At 40.3% G+C, this 21,319-nt stretch overlaps 1 protein-coding gene and 1 long non-coding RNA gene across 2 annotated transcripts in view; one reads left to right on the top strand and one right to left on the bottom strand.

Moving 5' to 3' along the window:
- The window catches only part of LOC308594762 (uncharacterized protein), a 95,697-nt gene extending 92,935 nt beyond the window's left edge, over nt 1-2,762 (top strand). The window contains exon 6 of the mRNA XM_081208226.1: nt 166-2,762. The gene's annotated coding sequence lies outside the window, so the exon portion shown is untranslated. The remainder of the gene's footprint in view (nt 1-165) is intronic.
- Nucleotides 1-16,600, bottom strand: part of LOC308594782 — a 139,118-nt gene extending 122,518 nt beyond the window's left edge. Inside the window, exon 1 of the long non-coding RNA XR_014011605.1 lies at nt 16,036-16,600. This is a non-coding gene — a long non-coding RNA (uncharacterized lncRNA). The remainder of the gene's footprint in view (nt 1-16,035) is intronic.
- Nucleotides 16,601-21,319: the final 4,719 nt, after the last annotated feature.

The raw sequence follows: 21,319 nt of genomic DNA, 5'->3' as shown, positions 1-21,319 counted from the left end.
TGACTGAGCATATTGTTGCCTCAAGGTAACAGAAGCTAGCTCTGCTTCCTTTATAGGGCTCATGATTATGGACTTCCTGAGGAGAATTTTCTCTTATATGATAATAAATTTACCTTTGGATTTGTTCATTTTCTAATGAAATTTATTTATTTTTTATGGCCATAGGACCTGTGGCATTTGATGAGGTGAATTTCCTGTTATATGAAGATACATTTGATTTTGTATTTGTGCATTTGATAATGAAAAAAGAGAAGAAAAGTCTACAGAACCTGCAATATTTTGTTTTACTGAGCCTCTAAGGAAATATCGAGTGGCTATCGAGAATGGCTTTCTGTCTCCACACAATTTTTAGTCTGATGGTATAGAAATGCTATCACCAAAAGGATATTTTGATTGTCAAATCAGACCCTGTTCAGGGGGATATAGCGGCTTTGATTCTGGTGAATCTATGGCTGGTTCTTTTCTACCCCTGCCTTGCCACTGAAATGCTCTGATTTGGAGCCTTATGCAGGCTACCTTATGCAGGAAAGAAGTGGTAGCTTCCTAACCACTTGGACTTTGGGCAGGTACAGCAGGGGCATTTACAGCAGCAGAAGTCATCAGAGGTACATCTCTGCTTAATCCAACTCCCTGATCAGGGATTGCAGATCAGGGTTAGGATTTGGCTGAAGACATTTAGTACCTTACAACATCAACAATACTGAGTCTCTTGAACCATATCTATAAAGGCATTCAACACCAGCAAAGGCACATTACATCATCAAGAGGGCTTGCTGTTGCAGCTTGCAAGAACTGCAATTTCTGAATGACTATCTTCTGAAAAACTTTATCTTCACTTTGTGTTTTCTTTGTGACAGGCAAGAACTTTGTGGTTTACTACCTCAGACCCTCTGATCAGCAGGGGAAGGTCCAAACAGTGGTCCAGCCTTGACGTTACCAGTGCCTGAACTGGTAAAGAAACAAAGCAAAATACTTTGTGAAGGCACATTATACAAGGTGAATGATGTGAATCTTTGGTTTTCCGCCTTAGTCATGTTGCTCTCTCCCCACACCCCTTTCCACAAGCAAGGCATTTTCTTCCATCTGGGTATGATGTAGGAGAAGAAAGAACTGGACCTGCTCTAAACCCCTAATTGTAGCACAGAGACTAATGAACTGCAAAGGTTTTTTGTTCCTAGTAACGCTTGTAATAGTTGCCATTCAACTGCATTTTTAAAATCCAAATAAGAAACAGAAAGTATGCAACTTGACTATGGGTTTTGTGGTTTCCCTGTAGGAAATACTTTTTCACCCAGCATGAAATTATGCTATAAATTTAATTGCATAGGATGCAGCACAGACCAATAACTAAATAACATTCCGTGTTTAACCATCAATATGTTTGTCAAGCATGCAAAGAAATGAATAAATGGAGGTTGCCAAATTTGTGTCAATAACCCCCACCCCCATTTCTCATGACCTACACAACCTGGTCCCATCCTAGTTGCAGGCTGTCATAGGGGACAACAATCTTCACTGGCTTCCCCTCTCCTGCAGGTTCATACCCCCTCCACTTCTGGCACCACCAAGAAAATGAAATCTGCACAGATGGGTCATTGCCTGCCTGCCTCCCTCCCTCTAATAAATAAAACAATAATAAATCTAATTATTAGTTTATAACCCATTCTTCCTTCACACTGAAGCACAGATCAGCTTATAACACAATATACAATTTAAATACATATTTACAGAGAAAGAGAGAGTAATACAACCACTGTGAAAACAGAAACACTAAGCCCCAACTTCATCCAGCATCAATAATCAGCAGGTTCATTTCTTAAGGCCTGGAGAAACTGATACATCAGCTAAAATGAAGGAATATCGAATGATATGAGGTCATCTTGAGATAACACTATATAGGTGTGTCTTTCCATTCCAGATGCTGGCTTTTTATGGGAAGAAGATTCAACAAGATTTCCAAGAGAGAGGATCTGTTTGCAAAGTTTTGAGGCTGGCAAAATTGTACAAATCACTTCCATGGACTAATTCTGATCCATGTTCATCAGGAAAATCAACAAGTGTGTCTTCCAGATTCATATTATTATTTTTGTAAAAGAATATTTTCAAAAACTTTGTGTGACTTGGTGTCCAGCGTCTTGCCCATTCATTTAAATGGGTCTACTATGAGTATTACTTAGTTAGAAACCATCCCTACAAATTTAATGACAACTTCAATAGCCATAGCCAGACATTTCCAACTAACGTGCAACTCTAGGGCAAAAGGCATATTTTTCCATCAACAGCTACCTAGAGACATGTAAACCAGTACAAATTTATTGCAATGTTCCAGTTCAGTTTATTTGTTGATATTATTCATTCCACTACTTTGGAGAAAAATAAAGCCAAAAGCTCTTCAAAAACGACGTTCATTCTGAAGAAACAGTAACATTATATATGACAGACTTACATTATATGCTTCTTGGCAACGGGTTCCCTCAGATATCCCAGACAAAAGTCACTTTCTTGTTTCAAATTGGTATGCAAAACATGAACTCTGCCCTGCTCAACAACACATCCGGCATGTATCAGATTAATCTTCGGCACAGTCTGTACATACAAAATAAACATCTATCAAACAAGACTATCCAGTCATTCCTGAAGGTATTGAGGCAGATAGAGAAGCTAAAATTCATCTACAGCACTTTCTGATGCTGCTGTTTATTCTTATCATGTTATTTGATGGTAAATCTCTCTTAGAGTGGAGAATGCATTGTGAAGTTTAATTCATGTATATCATCAATGTGTCTCCAGGGCTCCAATTGTCAGGAAAAATGGCTCCTACCTCCTACCTCTCTTCTGCCCTACAGGGTATTGCTGCTCTTTCCAATAAAGTAACATTAATTTGGGGGATTCTCCTTTCATTTTTTTTTAATGAAGCAAAACAGCTTTGCATTATTACTTACACACACACACACACACACACACACACACCACACTATTCTTGATTTCATTTACATCTATTGGTAAAATTAAGCAATTTTATTTTATTTTTACTGTGATCTAAATATGCCACAGGGAAGCCCTAATTTCCACATTTTATATCACCCTTCTTATGGAGTGACATATAGAATGCCCCCAGCTTTATCCTCACAACAGCACTGTGTATTAGGTTAGGGTGAAAGAGTCATCCAGTGCTCTGATCTAGAGAAAGGATGGGCTATAAATATTCTGAAATTAATAAATAAGAATGGTCCAAGATTTTCCAATGATCTACTCCAGAAACACATCAAACAAATCAAGCACCAGTTTTATGTTTGACAATGGTGCAATATAAGCTTTAAATTTATCTTGGGTGCTATGCATGTTAATAGATTTTATAATGCCTTGGACCATATTTCCAAAATCTAAGGCAATAGGTAGCATGGCACATAATCCAGGCAGAGTTGGGTTTGTCCCATTTCCACTGATATCAAAAGAAAATTTTAACATAACTGGGGAGCATAAGTAAAATCAGTTTCTCCCATTTACAGTCATGGGGAAAAGAAAGTGCACCCTCTTTGAATTCTGTAGTTTTACATATGAAGACATAATAACAATCATCTGTTCCCTAGCAGGTAAATAAAACCTCAGATGAACAACAACACATGACATATTACTCTGTGTCATGATTCATTTAACAGAAATAAAGCCAAAATGGAAAACCCATTTGTGAAAAACTAAGTACACCTTATGATTCAAAAGCTTGTAGAACCACCTTTAGAAGCAATAGCATGAGGTACGGTAATTGTTTTCTGTAGGACTTTATCCATCTCTCACATTGTTGTGGAGGAATTTTGGCCCACTTTTCTTTACAACGTTGCTTCATTTCATTGAGGTTTGCTAGCATTTGTTTATGCACAGTTTTCTTTATGCACAGCATTTCAGTTGGGTTGAGGTCTGGATATCGACTGGTTCTGTTCTTTTTCAGCCATTCTGTTGTAGATTCACTGGTATACTTGGGATCCTTGTCCTGTTGCATGACCCAATTTCAGCCAAGCTACAGCTGTCGGGCAGATGGCCACACATTTGACTGCAGAAGACTTTATTACAGAGGAGTTCATGGTCGGCTCAGTGACTGCCAGGTTCCCAGGTCCTGTGGCTGCAAAACAAACCCAAATCATCACTCGTCCACCACTGTGCTTGACAGTTGGTGTTAGGTGCTTGTGCTGATAGGCTGTGTTTGATTTTTGCTAAACGTGGTACTGTGCATTATTGCCAGACACCTCCACTTTGTCTCATCTGTCCAAAGGACATTGTTCCAGAAGTCTTGTGGTTTGTTCAGATGCAACTGCAAACCAAAGCTGTGCTGCCATGTTCTTTTTAGAGAGACAAGGCTTTCTCCTGACAAACTTTCCAAACAAACCATACTTGTTCAGTCTTTTTCTAATTGTACTGTCATGAACTTTAACATTTAACATGCTAACTGGGGCTTGTAGAGCCTGAGACGTAAGTCTTGGTGTTTTTGTTTTTGTTTGCAGTTTCTCTGAGAATTGAATGGTCTGACCTTGGTGTGAATTTGCTGGGGCGTCCACTCCTGAGAAGACTGGCAACTGTCTTGAATGTTTTCCACTTTTGAATAATCTTTCTCATTGTAGAATGATGGACCTAAAATTGGTTGGAAATGGCCTTAAAACCCTTCCCAGTTTCATGAACAGCAGCACTTGCTTCTCTAAGAGCATTGTGTCATCTTTCCTCTTTGGCATTGTGTTAAAGCACATCTGAATGCTCCAGACCAGAAAAACCCCCAAAACTTTGGCTTTTATAGAGGTGGGCACACTTGCAGATGATCAATTAAGAAAGGGCATTTGATTAGCAGCCCTTGTCTACTACTTAGCCTCTTAATTCCTATGGAAACAATATGGGTGTACTTAGTTTTTCACACATGATTTCTGCATCTTCACTTTATTTCTGTTTAAGAAATCATGACATGGTGTAATATGTCATGTGTTGCTGTTCATCTGAGGTTATATTTACCTAATTTTAAGACCTGTTAAGGAACAAATGATTGCTATTATGTCCTGACATGCAGAACCGCAAAATTCAAAGAGGGTGCACTTTCTTTTTCCCATGACTATACACCCATATTTTAATTTTTTTTGGGGGGGGGAATCAGTTTGTCATTTTAAACCCCTTCCTGTGATTAATCTATAGGTTAATTAGGCCGTTAAATCTCTTGTCAACAGTAGTGATAATATAAACAGCTGTGATCCAATCAGATTTGTGTATCTCATATGAATCTCAAATAGATGTTCCTTTAAAAACTGATTCAATTGGCTGAGGAAGAGAGAAAGATTATGAAAGCATTATACACTTAAGAAATGCAGGATCACAAGAAAATATCAGAGCATGGGTAAAAAACCCCAGCACTTCTGCTTTTAAGATAGTTTTTGGTCATGCTCTTTTTTGGGTTACATCCTTCCACTGTAAGGAGTGACCCAAAAGTAGGCCAGTTCCTTTCAAAGTTCCTGCCCTGCTATCTCAAATGCCTTTCACTAGAAAAGTCACACAGCTCAAACTTGGCAGGGTACATGCGAAGAATTCATTGTAACATTTCACTGCAGCCCATCCCAATGTCAGTATTTTAATCCTTTTTTGAACCAGTTGCCAATCAGAGTGTTAATCACGGGTGTGAGCGAGATCTTGCAGAAAGCACATATTTCTAGGAAATGAGTTGAGTACACATAATTCTGTGGGATCATATGAGCAATAGTTATAAAAATATAGCCAGAGTAGCCTGTGCAGGTCATTACTCAGCCTTTATTTAAAAGGAGAACAACCTTTATCTAAAAAGATTCCTGATTAAATTTTAAAAGTACAATTCTGGTGCAAGTCATGTGAAATGTTGACACTGTGAGGCTTTTTGTATGTATGTATGTATGTATGTATGTATGTATGTATGTATTGTGGCATTTGTATACCATCCCATCATGTAAAGTTCTCTGGACAGTTTCCAATATAAAATAAATGCATAAAACCAGAAAATCAAAACCTACATAGATATAGGAAAAAAACAAAACTCACCACACCCACAAAGTTCAACATAGATTTGAAAATTCAGTAGTTACTTAGGAAATGTTGAACCACTCAGAAAATAAATCTATTACCTTTGCTAGTAAAAGGAGGAATAAATAGGTAAAGTTCAGACTGAGTGCTAAATAAAAATGAAATGGGGGAGGGGGCATAGTTTAGTGGTAGAGGCCCATTTCAAAAAATCCCCAGATTTAACCTGTGGCATCTCCAGTTAAAAGGATCTGGTGGCAGGTGATTTGAAAGATGTCTGCCTTAAGACCTTGAATTGCTGCTGCCCTAAGAGAGAAGCAGACAATATAGCGGGCTAAGCAGACTGTGCAAATAGCTTGACCTGGTATATTGCAGCCTTCTTTGATCTATAGAAAAGAGTGTTTTAAAATGCTTGCTGAAAAGTATGGGTTGGTAGATGTGTTGTAAATATGGTGCTGTTTTGTGGAGTGTTTATTATTAGTGCGTTAGTGCCATCTGCTGTTACATGGCCTATCAAGGCTGCATTATTAAGAAGCACACTGTTGAATTCAGTTCGTCTCCAGCACTTAAGTGCTTAGGACTTGGGAATTCAGTAAAGAAACCCAACAACAACCCAGGGCTACGAAAGCAATGGGCAATTAGCAAAAAAGCAAATCAATTGCAATGTAGGGAAGGGGGAGCAATGTAGGGAAGGAAGACCCAAGTATAACCTGATCACTATTCATTGTGCTCACTGGGATGGCAACCCATAGCACATTATCGGTGAGGGTGCCCCAACAGGAGCTGTTTATTTAGGAAAAAAGGCCTATACTATAGTTCAGGGATGAGGATTCTTAGCCTGGGGTGGGAGAAGGACAGAACACAATCCTCCAGCCCTCTGTGTTTAGCCCTTGAAACCCTTCACCAGCCCTGCTCAAATGTTTACCCTGGTTGGAATGCCCTTGTGAAGTGACAATGTCTTTTGATCACCTGGATGGAGTGTGTGTGTGTGTGTGTGTGAGAGAGAGAGAGAGAGAGAGAGAGAGAGAGAGAGAGCATTTGATTTCTACATGGCTGGAATGTAGTCTGCTGTCACAACCATTGCTCCACCCAGTTCTGCCCCTGCCCCTTCCTGCCACTCATCTGTGGTACCTAGAACACCTGCCACCACCCATGAGGGAATGTGGTCATCCAACTGAAAAACATTTCCCTCATGAAGTAGGCCCTTCTCTTGGTTTTAGTGTATCTATGTGGGGTTTATTATCTGTTTGGTTGGTTGTAAGTCACTTTCAGTTGTCTTGAGCAAGATAAAGTAACTAACAAAGTTCAACAACAACAACATAGGGGATCATTCCATCAGGCAAGCCGAAGTGTTTGCCCTCATGGAATGATCATCTTGGTGCAATGTTGAACCCCTTCCAATATTTTGAACAGTAGTCTCAAGCCTTCCTCCATAGGAGCCAGCTCCTGGGGGCCAAGGCACTTTGAGGGCCCCCAATGTTAATGTTCAGAGGGCATTTGGCTCCGCCCCCTGGCTGCTCATGTTGCTGCATGTGCAAAGTCAGGACATTGCGTTGGGCTCCCCTATCATCTTGAGAAGCTGGCACCTCTGCCTTCCTCTGTTCTAATAGATCCATGTGCTCTTAGAGTCTGTCCACAAAATGTTAAGATTCCACTTTTATAAACCTTTATCCAATTCTGGAAGATATTGGTTACAGTTGTGAATATAGACTATGGAGTATAGCCCACATTTGGATTTGATAGGAAGCTCTCCTAAGCCAGCAACTCATAATTGGTTCAGAAACTGGCATTTCTGATCTCTGTCTGTAGTAAAAAAAGAATTACTGGTGAATAGCATGGTGGTGTAACCTTGCCATTCATGGGTTCATTGTCTGATCTTTACATCAAAGGTGACCAGGGTTTAATATTGTCACATGCAATTTTGTCTCAAAAGAACTATGTGTGTGATTAATCCAGGAGCAAACCTGTCAATTCAGCTCCGTGTGAAGGAAAGCTGCTTAACTACTCAAGCCTTAAAATGGAGCTCCACTTGGCAGATTGCCCAGCAACAAATGGAATGGGGAATGGTGGTCAGGCGTGGGGGAGTCAGTGCATGCTATTGAATGTAAATCCCAAATTCAGTAAATGTGCTTCCCCAAGCAGGATCTCATCACTGAAATTAGGCACATCTGGGCATGCCTTTGAATAATTTTAGAAGGCAAAGTATCAGAGAACCGATCACCAAAGATCTGTGATCTTGCACGACAATGCACATGACATTTTAAGAGGCAGACAAATCACCTACAAAACCTGATTTCTTGTCTATTGCTCAGACATACTGGAAAGAGGGCTACATATGGCATGTTGGAGCTTTTTGGATCAATTTTGATTCCACAGCAAAACTGTTGCATGAATCTCAAGACAGCTTTTAAAGCTTGAAAGCCTTTTGAATGTGGAGACTCTCAAGTCAGCAGAGGAGCTGCTGATTAGGAAAGACAAACACACACACAATCCGGTGCATGTGAGGTTTGGCCACAAAAATGTACCACATAAATCAGCCTTAAATTACAGTCAAGAGAGCTTGAATAATTCCTGGGGCAATCGGCATAGCTTTAGGCAAATTACTTTTGGCCCGACTTTCAAAGGCACCAAAGGATCTGTATTAACTTCTTCACCTATAGCTTTTTCATCTTTGGGATGTTTACCAGAACTGGAAGTCTAGCACTTCTAAAAATATTATTTTCTTAATGTATTCATGGAATTGAAAGTGAGGATTGTCTAATCAGATCCCACCAGAAATATAAGGGCAGATGTCCCCCTGTCACACACAAAAAAAATAAGGTGGATCACAGAGCAGGCTAGTGAGACTGAGCTTGGTGGATATGGAATGCTGACTTACTGCTGAGTAGGAGGAAATGTGAAATGTGAAATGTAAAACAGTGGGTGGGAATGGGAACGGAATGGAGTATCCTGGAAAAGGGCATAGCTGCCTGGCTGGAACCGTGAAGGGCAGCACTCCACACTACAACATTTCATTGCAGGTTCCACTTGTTCCCACCTTCATTGCAGTGACCACATGGTTTTCATTGAACCGGCTGAATGTGCCTTTTGGTGCAGATGTCATTCTGGGACATGACTTGTTGCCCATGACGAGGGCAGAGCTGAGGCCATTTATGTGTGCACATTTAAAATACAGAAGCACAAAAAGAAAAGATTTCCAAATGATTCAAGCGAAAGGCTTTCCTGCAGGAGCAGAGTGCTTTACCAACTGCCACAGCTTTGACAACCACCTCCTGGCTAAAATACTTTTGCTCCGCTTTAGAGGATTATATTTCTTACTTCGGAGAGAGTTTAGATAGTGTGGTTTACAGTCTAAGGGAAGAGTAAAAAAAACCACACACCTAATGTTGTGCTGAAGACAACAAAGAAAGCATTTTCCCTTTTAAGATAATTATCATCCGTGTTTATAGTGATTAAGCTACAAAGATTAATAATCAACAACACACAAAAACTGCCTGAAGGCAACACCTGAGAGCTTAACATCAGTAAAGGCTTCTTAAGTTATTGCTCTCCCTCTCTCTCATCAGTGGAAAAGGTTTCATTCACTGCCGCATTTTCATCTTGAGTTCATCTGAAACAGAAGAAAGCCGGGCTTTCCTACGCATAGCATGGGAATGCTGGGAGACTTTGATCCATTGTTTGTATATCAGCTCTTTGATAATGGGTTACAGTGTACTGTGGTTTTTAAAGCATGGTCATATGGTTCTTTTATACTTAGAGCTGTGCCAGCGTTTCCATGATCACCGTGTCACATGTGCCTAGCGTTGCTTGTATTAATTTGTTCCAACCTAAAACATGATTGCTTCCGCCTTCCCTCCCCCACACCCCTGGAATGAAAACACAAGGCACTGCAAATGGGTTCAGTTGTGGGCCACAGCCTTGTTGACGTATGTGTTTGATTTGCAGTCAACTAGCCAAAGGCAATCTCTCCCCTAACTCAGCTCTGGTGTATTTGCTACCACGAAGAGAGTTAGGAAACGGCATCTCTTGATGCTCACCTTGAAAAGGCAACCCTCCTTGGGCAAACCATCAGATCCCTGGTGTAGCAGGTGTCTACTCTTTGCAATCTTCAAAGATCTCAACAGCTGTCACCATGGAAGAAGGAAATAGCTTGTTTTCTCCTGCTCTGGAGGGCAGGACATGAATAATAATAATAGTAATAATAATAATAATAATAATAATAATAATAATAATAATAATAATAATAATAATAATAATAATATTTATTATTTATTCCCCAGTCACTCTGGGCGGCTTCCAACAGAATATTAAAATACAATAGTCTATTAAACATTAAAAGCTTCCCTAAACAGGGCTGCCTTCAGATGTCTTCTAAAAGTCTGGTAGTTGTTTTTCTCTTTGACATCTGGTAGGAGGCGTTCCACAGGGCGGGAGCCACTACCGAGAAGGCCCTCTGCCTGGTTCCCTGTAACTTGGCTTCTCGCAGTGAGGGAACTGCCAGAAGGCCCTTGGAGGTGGACCTCAGTGTCCGGGCAGAATGATGGGGGGTGGAGACGCTCCTTCAGGTATACTGGACCGAGGCTTCATGTTATAAGAAAGGTGATTCCAACTAAACATCAGGAATAACTTTTTTTTGACAGTAAGAGCTGTTTGACAGTGGAATGGACTCCCTCAGAAGGTGGTGGACTCTCCATTTTTGGAAGTTTTTAATCAGAAGTTGGATGGCCATCTGTCATGTATGCTTCAGTTGAGATTCCTGCATTGCAGGGGTTTGGACTAGATGATCGTTCGGGTGCCTTCCAACTCTACAGTTCTATGATTCTTTGAAGGCATGTGCTTTGCTACTAGCAATAGTCCTTCCCCACTGAACACCTGACTTGTGTAACCCTCCTTTCATCATTCAAATGCCTCTGGGTGCTCACAAATGTCTATCTCTCCTCTTCCCTCTGACTCCATTGAGATCATAATGGTGCCCTATTCAAGTGGGAAAACAGCCCAATAGCTCTCTTTTTTTTAGTGCAGAGAAAGCCCATGTTCCCTGAATACTGTTGCCTCAATGGACGTTGGGAAAGAGGAGCCTGGGTGATGAGGCATCAAGCTAGGGGACTGGGAAGTGTCTTCAGAGTCTATTTTCTCCAGCGTTGGAGCTATCGAGTGCCTGCCTTTTTCCAGTGTTTCCTGATTGCACAAGTCTGCAATAGATCTTTAGGGTACAAAGTACCATTCTGACATTTGTCCTGAGTACTACTTGTATGTTTCCCATCACTCAACAACATCATTCAACAGGGATATCGTCAGCCATTTGTGACTGCAAGGCAGAATAGAGCAGAGCTTTGTTCAGACATATCTGATACTTGTAAGGGCTGGCCCTGCTGAAAAACTGATCATTTTGGCTGAGTTACAAAACTTTTTCAGTGGCGTGTAAACCTTGCAGAAGCAATAATTGATTTTTTTTTATTTTTAAAAAATGTTTTCACTAGCCATTTCAAGTGGAGTAAAGGACTTGTCATCTTTTGGCCCATCACCCAAACTACAAACTGCAGCTACAAAAACAACATGAATAAGAAGCACTCAAACTTGATTCAGCTCTTCAGCGGATCAATATGATTGAAGAGATTAGGATGGTACTGGAACGTCAGAGCTCCATTAATGTCAGACCACCAGGTTGGACATTCAGGCACTGCTAACAGATAGCACATATGCTGAGTTGCATGAACTTGTCAAATTTAGCATTAGCCATCTTTGCACAGAATACTAAACTATTATGAATTGCTAGAGTTCAAGCCATTAGGTGAGAAAGCAAGCTTGTATAACCAACCATGCTTTGTTGAAAAACAGGATACCATCTGTAAAAGCGAAACTAAACTTTGTTGAAGACTTACAGAAGTTACATTTGAAAATGTGTCATAGAATCAGTTTGTTGAAATGAATTTGTAAAAAGATTTTGCATTGGGAATAACTAGTTTGAATGCAGAGCCTAAATTTGGGATAGAAAAGCCTTCTGTGTACTATCATCATGAGTTCCAAACTGTATTGTCCATTGATAAATAGCTATCAATTTGTAACATATATTTTAAGAGGATAGGAATAGAAATTTTTTGTAAGCCTGCTCTACTTTCAACCTCAAGAGAGAAAACTATCTGGACCTATTGCTGCCTGAGTATGTTGATGTCTCTTTGGGGTCAGGGAGCGCTTTTCTTGGTAGGAGCACAATTATGGATAGGATTATTGGATAGGAATGGATTATGAAGTACATTGGGATGCGGGTGGCGCTGTGGTCTAAAGCACAGAGCCAGGGCTTGCCGATCAGAAGGTCGGCAGTTCGAATCCCCATGATGGCGTGAACTCCCATTGCTCGGTCCCTGCTCCTGCCAACCTAGCAGTTCGAAAGCACATCAAAGTGCAAGTAGATAAATAGGTACCGCTCCGGAGGGAAGGTAAACAGCGTTTCCATGCGCTGCTCCGGTTTGCCAGAAGTGGATTAGTCATGCTGGCCACATGATCCAAAAGCTGTACGCCTGCTCCCTCGGCCAGTAAAGCGAGATGAGCGCCACAACCCCAGAGTCGTCTGCGACTGGACCTAATGGTCAGGGGTCCCTTTACCTTTAAGGCAATTAATCATACCGCACAGATACACTTGACCTAATTAAAAAGCAAATAATTTTCCCCCTTGAAATATTTCAGAAGAAGTTGTGCAGGCATCTTACAGCAAGTGACTTTTAGCAATCATCACATTCTTGTGTATCTGGTTTTTCTGATGTTCAATCCACATTGACCTTGGGGACAAGGTGGGTGAAAGGCTAAATAAATAAGTGCATACCTTTAAGAATATGAAATCAAGACTTGCAAGGTTACAGTTCTATGCATATAGATGTATATATTAGGAAGTCTCACCATGGGTGCATCTAAGTGCATCTAGATTTACAGCCCTAGGCTGTTGTCCTATACTTGCTTACTTGGGAGTAAGTGCAATTGAAGTCAGAATTTCTTACCTTTGAGCAAACATGCATAGGATTGACCTATAAAAACTATTTTAAGGCTCCAATCCTATACCTGAGAGCAAGTCTCATTGAACTCAATGGGACTGCGCTCAATCATTTACCCTACTGCATCCCATGCTTTATTTGATGGTTAAAAATAAGGTTTCTTTTCTAAAGAGATACACACTGAGCAAATTCTGCTTTGACTACTGCTGAACTCTGAGGTCAAGAGGCAAATCGATCTCCGGTAAAAGTTAAGCCCATTGAAAGAAACCACTGGATTCTCCTTCTCCACTAAAAATAAAAGTGCACTTTTCTGTTGACATAGGACTATTACTGTCATTAGGGTAGTTTCTTTAATTTTCTCTCCCCTTCACCCTCAATTTAAAATAAGGGTCTGGCAACCCTGGTTCATTCTGTATGTCACACTGTCTGCTTCTCTTCCACTTTCTGATTATTTTGACCTCCAGATAATAAAGAAGCCCTTTCAATTGCTTCTGTTTCAAAACTGTCATCAGGCGGTAGCTGTGCTTCCTGCCAAATGAGTGAGCAAGGTGAAATCACAGAGCTACAGCTATGAAAAATGGCATGTTTGGCTTTCACAGGAGTGGAAGGCTGCATGTAACCTTTCTTTCAAACATCCCTCTGTCACCATGCGATCCCACCAGCCCTGGGCTCATTCCAGCTTGTTCACAAATCAAAGGTAACTGACAGAAGCCAATGGGGGTCACGTAAATCACCTGCTAACGGGAAGAGAGTGGAACAGGGAGAGAGGATGTGTTGTACATCCCAGCAGATAGTGATCCTGGAGAACCCCACAGGTCAGAGAAAAGCTTTGGTTGCTCCTTATGAGCAAAGCATATTTTGCAAATTACTTAAATGTGATTCACGCCATCGAAACATACTTTATACTTCAATCTTTAATCAACTCCATTCTCTCTTGTTCTAGGAGTGTAACAATCCCCGACTGCATTAGGATGATCCAGTTATTCGTAAACTCAACCAGCAAAGAAATATTTGGTCAATTATTGTCTGGCATTGGCCAAGTAGTCAAAGCATCAATAGAGTACATTTGTAGCAAGTCCACTTACCACTAAAGGGGCAGGTGGTGTTGCAGCCTGGCACTTAACGTTGGACCTAACAACTTGCATCAATGGCCAGGGCATTGGATTCAGGCCTGCCTGCCTGCAAATTGCCCAGTCGTGGATGGGCCTGGAGACAGGCTCTCCTCAGAAGCAAGCCCAATGGAGCATTCAGGCTTCCCTTGGGTCCACTCCTTGGGCTTAAAAGCTGGACAGCCCTAGGCCCTGCCTATGTTTTCAGCTTTGATTATGCTTGCTTGGCCTTGCTGTGGACTTCTGGTCACCGTATTTGGGGCTGGGTAGAAATTTATCCACCCAGCAAATTTGTTCTACTCTAGTTGTTTTTGTCTACCTCACAGCAGTCATCACAACTTTGGTGGTTTAGGCATTGGGTAAGCCTTAGTCTTGGCTGGAAGGGAGGTTGTGGCTCTGCCTGTCCCTATGGGAAAAGGATATCCAACTAAAGAGATATGTGAGGAGTTGCTTTTGTCCTAGATGGGGGCTAGGGCCACAGCACTCATCAAGACAGCCATCCCATGGGGTATTCCTACTTGATATAAGTCATAGGACTCCCCCGCTGTTGGATTGACCTTGGATATACTTCCGGCAGGTGGGCTTGAGGTCAATGGCTGTATCCAATACCTATGCCAAACCTCTTAACATCTGCAATCAATAAAGTTGTGGCCTTATTTGATCCAAAAATCACTGTGTTCTGCCTGGTTTATTGCTGTGGAAAATGGGGTGGTGGGTGGCACATTGCCTTGGCATACAATGAGCCGGACTTAAACTGATTACAAAAATCCAAGTTACCTGTGAAACATTTGCAGCTGAAATAAAACAAAAATTGTCCTCAAAATTCTCTTCTGTGGATGATTTTGATGCTGAATATTCTCAAAGTATTTCTCTCTGGAGGGAAATCACCTGGGAACACCATGTACTTTAATTAAAGTTTCATGATGTAAATTATTCAGTGATAACAACAACAAATGTTGGAATAGTTTCCTAATATTCGTAGAGTTTTATTGCTGTCTGTGTTTCAGCCAAATGATGTTTGGTCTTGATATCTGATATGGAATTTGCAATGTTTGATCATTGACCTGCAATGGTAATAAACATCTGGCAGTGCTGACAGCTAACATGGAACTGCATAGCATAGTGTGTGTTTTTTTCATTTTTTACCACCTTGCAACATCATCCATATCAGCATCTGCCAAGAAACTTCTACAACAGAGACCCTGTACATTGCAGAGAATCTTGGGGGGAGGCATGTTCCTAGGTAAACCCTCAGTTCACAAGGCAGAGCATTGGACCTTACCATCACCTATTTTGAACTGAGAGTGTTCCCTCTCACATATCCCTGTGGCTGTTTGTGAACTGTAGATAGAGGAAGATCAGTCATGATGGAACAATATATGCTTCAGCTGTCCTTCTCAATGAAGGAGACCCATTAAGTCTACAAATTACACAGGATATATCAGTTATAACCCAGAAGGCTGTTTGCACTTTGGCATGCAATGGAGTCATTTTGTCTAATTTCTGATGCTCAGGTGAGATGCCATGGCTTACACACGCACAAGAGGGGGTTATCAGGAGGTTTGGGGCAACAACAATGATTGTAGCATTGCAGTTTTGAAAAGAAGTAAAACCAGAGTGGGAGGAACTCCAAAGGAACCCATTGAGGACTGACCAAGGAGCTGATTGGCTGTGGGGAGGGAAAATGGAAAATATGGCAGATAAGGAAATGGAATCAAGTCTTCTGTAGGGTCAGGCTGACCAACTGTAGCAATGGACAGAAACACACCACAATGACCATTTTTTGCAAACCCCATTTTTTTGTACTATACAGTATGAGCATTGGCATGTATTTTTTATGTTAACAGCATTTGAGAATTGCCCCATATTGTTGTTTTTCAGGTAGAGAAATCAATCTGAGTTAGGGAGAGAAAGGGACTTACCCATAGCTGAAGTATATCTTAGATTTTGACCTTTGGTGTTTTTGGTTCTACCCCAACTGCACGGACTGCCTCCCAATGTCGTCAATGAGCTCACTGTCTCCCACTGTCCCTGCTTCTTGTTTATACATGATCCATCAAAGATTTGCCTTGCTAGCAGTGTCTTTCTTTTTGGTCAGCCTAGCTTCCCCTGCATTTCCTGTCTTGAAAGAATTTTGGCAGGTTTACGCATGACACTACATTGCCCTGGAAAGTGGAAAGTCTGTAATTAGACACTGTGTAATCAGCTGCCTCCCACTGGCAACCAGTCTGCCTTAAATCTGCCATCACAATTAATCAAGAAATCCCCTCCGGGGAAGTCACTGCCTCCACAAACCACTAACCTGTCAATTATGGGATTTACGTTAACACTTGCTACTACCAGCTCTATGAAAATAACATCCTGTGACATATAAGTGGCCAGAAGAATACCATCCTTATAAGGAGCATGTTTCATGTCAGTGCCTGAGAGGTAAAAACTGAATCCTTACTCCTGTGTCACGTTAGCAGCAAAACTCCCACTGACCCTTAGCAGGAATGACACCATTGTTATTTGCAAATGTAGGTATTCATTCAAATTATTAATAGTGTGACTGACAGATATAAACATTGCAGCAACTGGTTTATTTTATTTCTAATACCTAACAGTCAAATTCATAACCCAGTTGAGATGAAGGGTTTACTTCTACTCAAGGCAACTGGAAAAAGCTAAATTCTTATTACTGGGCTGTTAAACAGCTTAGACTTCACTATTTCTTTGCTTTAATTCAGTTGTACACCAGCAGCTAGAGAAAATGCGGAATAATAACCAGTCACCAACCTAAAAGGATCCCAAATCCTTAAAACAATTTGGTATCAGATTGAGGTAATTAAGTCTAAGCTTGCTTTGCTAGAGGAGACCCCCAATAGTCACCTGTTGCAGGATGGAAAGATGCCAATGAATTATCAATTTTTAAAAATTACAGAATTTACTCTCCGCTGTCTTTAAGATTTCAGTATATTGGTAATCTGATTGTTACAGGGGGAAGGAGTGCAAATGCTACAGTTAATGATTGTATACAAGAAGAAAATTAACAACAATTTAACAAGAAGTTAGGATCATGTGGCATCAGTAAGGCAATAGTACAATGAGTGGGAAATGAAGGAAATTTGAGTTGTCGGAGCTAAATCACAAAGCAGGGGTATGACTAATAAAATTTAAAAGGCTGAAATGTTTTTGAGAAACCTGCATTGTGTGCTCAAGAAGTTCACTAGAAGGGTGCTTGAAGATCAAATAAACTATTCTATCATCAAAGCAGCTTTGATTAAGATACAACTAGCAGATAGTTTGTTTAGTTCCAAAACTTGATATACAAGACAGAAAATTCTACTTCACCAATGCAATTCTGTAACTCCTAAGACAATTTCCTGAAATGCCCATTCAGGATTTCTGAAGATCTCCACTGGAATTTTAATGAAGTTAATGGGTTAGATCAAACGTACCTTCTGCTCATGGGAAGACTTTTGGAAATCCTAACCCTTTTACAGCCCTGCATCAAATCTTTCTTGAACATGTTTTTGGACTATATCACCACCAACTATTGCCCTCTTGCTTGTGTTTCTTTGGATCCAAAACATTATCTTTCTAACATAGAAGATGTTGAACTCAAACAGGCCGTCTTCTGCCTGCAATCCTGTGTACTTATTTCCATTTATGGATTGCTTCCCATTAAATATCTCAAAGCAATATTGAAACTTTATAATGTCAGGAAGACGTTCCACAGTTGACAGTTAGCCCTCAACAAAAGCATACCCAGCCCTTTCTTTTAATCTCTGGTTTTAAGGCTGTCAGATTCTTAACTGCCAAAACAGCACAGGTTAACACACAAAAAAAAATCTTAAAAAAATAAACAGAAGGATGAATTAAATATATTATTTTCTGCCAAAAACTGGTAGTGTCAGAACATCAAGTTGTCTCCTGAAAGATAATATTTTGGGCGTCTGTTTCACACACGTCCTACTCTCCAAGCTAGGCCCCAAGGCAGGCAGAGCCCCAGCTTGGCAGGAAGGGGAGTAGCTGTCCAGGCTGCAGTGTGGGAATGTTTTGTGCTTGTATGTTAGGAGTGGCGGGTGAAATGAGCAGAGGGTTGTAAAGAACACTTCTGCAGCTCCTCTGATTAATTTGTGTAATATTAAACACACATACACACACACATCATTGACTAGAGATGAAAGAATCATTCAGTTTCAGTTTTGCTGTTTCTTATTTTTCAATCTTCAGTTTACCCTATTTCTCTCTCTCTATCTTTTTGTACACACACACACACACGAAAATAGCACAATGTATGCATTTTTGCAGGCTATTTGCCACAATAAAATGCATTTTTGAATGTCATTGTCTCTAAGAGACATGCCTTTGTGATGGAGAACGGCACTGCAAAAGTTGGAGAAGTGTGGAATCAATAGGTTCAAATTAAAATGGGAACCTAATGAACTTGAATGTCTTCTGTTCATCACTGGCTTTTGTTGCTTTTTTGTAATTATTGGTATGTTTTACATATATTTGATTTTTCTATGTCTTTAGTGATTCTTGTTCTTATCTGTAAGCCGCCTTAAAAAATCTGATCAGAGAGGCCTCGTGGCTCTTAGTCTCAGTGTGTCTGACTTAAAGTTTTAATTTGTGATATGGACTTGAGGAATTATGACTGAAAGCTACCTGGTAAATACCATTAGTACAGATATTTGAACTTTGGGTTCCTCACTTCCAAAAGCAGCAATCAAGCTAAGTCACTGAAATAAAACATAAAATTATTTCATGCGCCTCTCTAGCTCTACTACGGATGGGCAGATATATCAATTTTGGGTTTTCTCCATTTTTCATTTTTTCCAGGTCTCCACATTTCCACACTGGTTAGCAATTTTTTGAAAGAAGCCCTTTTGGAAACCCACCACCATTTTAGTGTGAAATGCACTTGTTTGTAGGCAATTTTGTCAACTAGTGCTTATTTTTGCAAAGCAGTTTTCTCTAATAGAACACATATTGTATGTATATAACATACGAATGTATGTTCGTTTCACTAATACATACATTAATATGCACACTTTATCACAGCACATGTCATTTTGCTGGAAAACAGCATGGCAAAATTCAGATAAGTGCAAATTTCAAAGAATGGCTGCATTTTGGTTCTCAGATTGCTTTGGAAAATGTGAATTGGGTTGATTCGCCTTTCAGTGCACACCAAATAAAATCGCTCCCTCATCACTAATCTCTCTACATCCCATGTGACTGAAACATCTTCTCTTTGAAAACTGCACATTATAAATGCTTAGCCTACTTTAGAAAAAAAAGAGACCTGTGGAACAACTGTCTTTGGTTAGATTCATGGATACTTATATCTGTCCTGATAGGAACTTCAAATGTTCCTATGTTATATATTTGTTTCGGTGGATATGCACATCTTGCCATGAATGGCAGAAAAATAAGCTACTTTAGCTTTTTACTGCCTCTAAAAAGGACCAGTGTCTGTCCTCCAGGTTAATTTGTTAAAATAGCTGCTAACTTCTAGAATATCCTCTGGGAAAAGCTAAAAGATAGGACTTTTGTGCCATCTAGTGGAACAATGAACTAATGAATCACATTCTGAGCATTCATGACTATAACTACAGTGAAATAAATACCATACAGTGTGTTTTGTTCTTAGGTAATCAGTGCTATTTCCCCCTAACAAAGAAAAATCTATATAATAAACTCCAGACACGATAACAATTTGGGTATACTGTACTTTTCTGTGTACAGAAAAGTAGGTTTTTAAATTTAAAAATCGTGCTAAAAAGTGGGAGTCTTATACATGGGTAATGCATAGGGTGGATATTTGATTGATTGCTGCCGTGGCTGACAGCAGCTTTTGGGCATGCTATTGGTTGCTGCGTCAAGGGCTGGTGTTGATTGGTTGACGCTGCAGCAATTGGGCGGGCGATTGGCAGCTTCTGCCAGCAAAGGGACAGATGAGAGGTGGATTTTTTGCTGTGTGTGTTTGAGCGGTTTTCTGCAATCCCCCCTAAAAAAGCTCAAGAACTCTGGGCAATCCCTCCCCCAAAAAGCTCAACAATTCTGAGACATCTCCCCCCATTTCCTTAAATTTTAGTCCTGAAAAATAGGGAGTGTCTTATACAGGGGGGCGTGTTATACACGGAAAAGTACGGTAGTTGTCTCAATGCAATTGGATTGGTCTTCAGAAAAAACTGAAGTACAAAAATCCAACAATCTTCATCAGATTCATAGAAAAGGGTTGTGGGTTTTTCCTGGAAGTTGCAATATTAAAGTAGTCAAAATACCAAATCACCAGAACTGTGGTGTTAACTTTGAATTAATTTATTACTATCATTTCTTCAGGAAAAGGAAACAAACACCTTGATGTGCCCCCCTTTTTCTTATTGTTTTTCATGTAAATTCAAGAACAGCATAGCTACAGTTACTTGTCCAGTAGTACATTCTTATTAAGTTGCATATGCAGTACACAGTACATAAGCAATATGTTTATTTATGTATTATCAGTTCAAGTATCCACAGAGATTCTTATGTTGAGGGTGGAATAAAAGTATCTTTTGTCTCGTTTATAAAGGAAAAGAAAGGAACCCAAGTCACACCAAAATGTGTATCCTTCAAGTGCCTTTAATTACCCTTCTGTGGTGAGTTAGGTGTTCCCATAGAACTACATTCCAAATATTACTTAACCAGATTTCAGTGGGGATTTCTATAGATCATTTCCAATATTAGGCTATTGTTAATTGGGCAGCTCATAAGAGGGGGGGGGGAAATACTGATGTTTCAGAGTATTATTATCATTGTTCAGTGTAGCAACATGTTGAAAGAACTCACTGAAATGAACCAACTTGGCTTGATTTGAACCAAAGTTCAGCAGAGTTTCACCCTAGAAAGTTTCAACACTGTCATGCTTTGCTGGAGCCTTCAAGCGAAATTGAAACGATTAGGGCAAGGCAAGGCAGCTCCCAGTTTGCCCAGCTGACTGAGTTCAGGAAGGCATGTCAGCCAAGGACCAGAATCAATTAAGGGTTTCAGAAGGCTGGCAGGGCTGCACTGGCCCAAGCCCTTGCAAGCCATCTTTAAAGCACCCATCTTTAAGACACCATCTTAAAAAGCAGAGACATCACCTTGCCAACAAAGGTCCGTATAGTTAAAGCTATGGTTTTCCCAGTAGTGATGTATGGAAGTGAGAGCTGGACCATAAAGAAGGCTGATTGCCGA

Source organism: Podarcis bocagei, assembly GCF_964188305.1.
Source record: "Podarcis bocagei genome assembly, chromosome: 9".
NCBI classification, from domain to species: domain Eukaryota; kingdom Metazoa; phylum Chordata; class Lepidosauria; order Squamata; family Lacertidae; genus Podarcis; species Podarcis bocagei.
The sequence above is the reverse complement of the archived record's forward strand: the minus strand, read 5'-3'. Positions and strand labels throughout refer to the sequence as shown.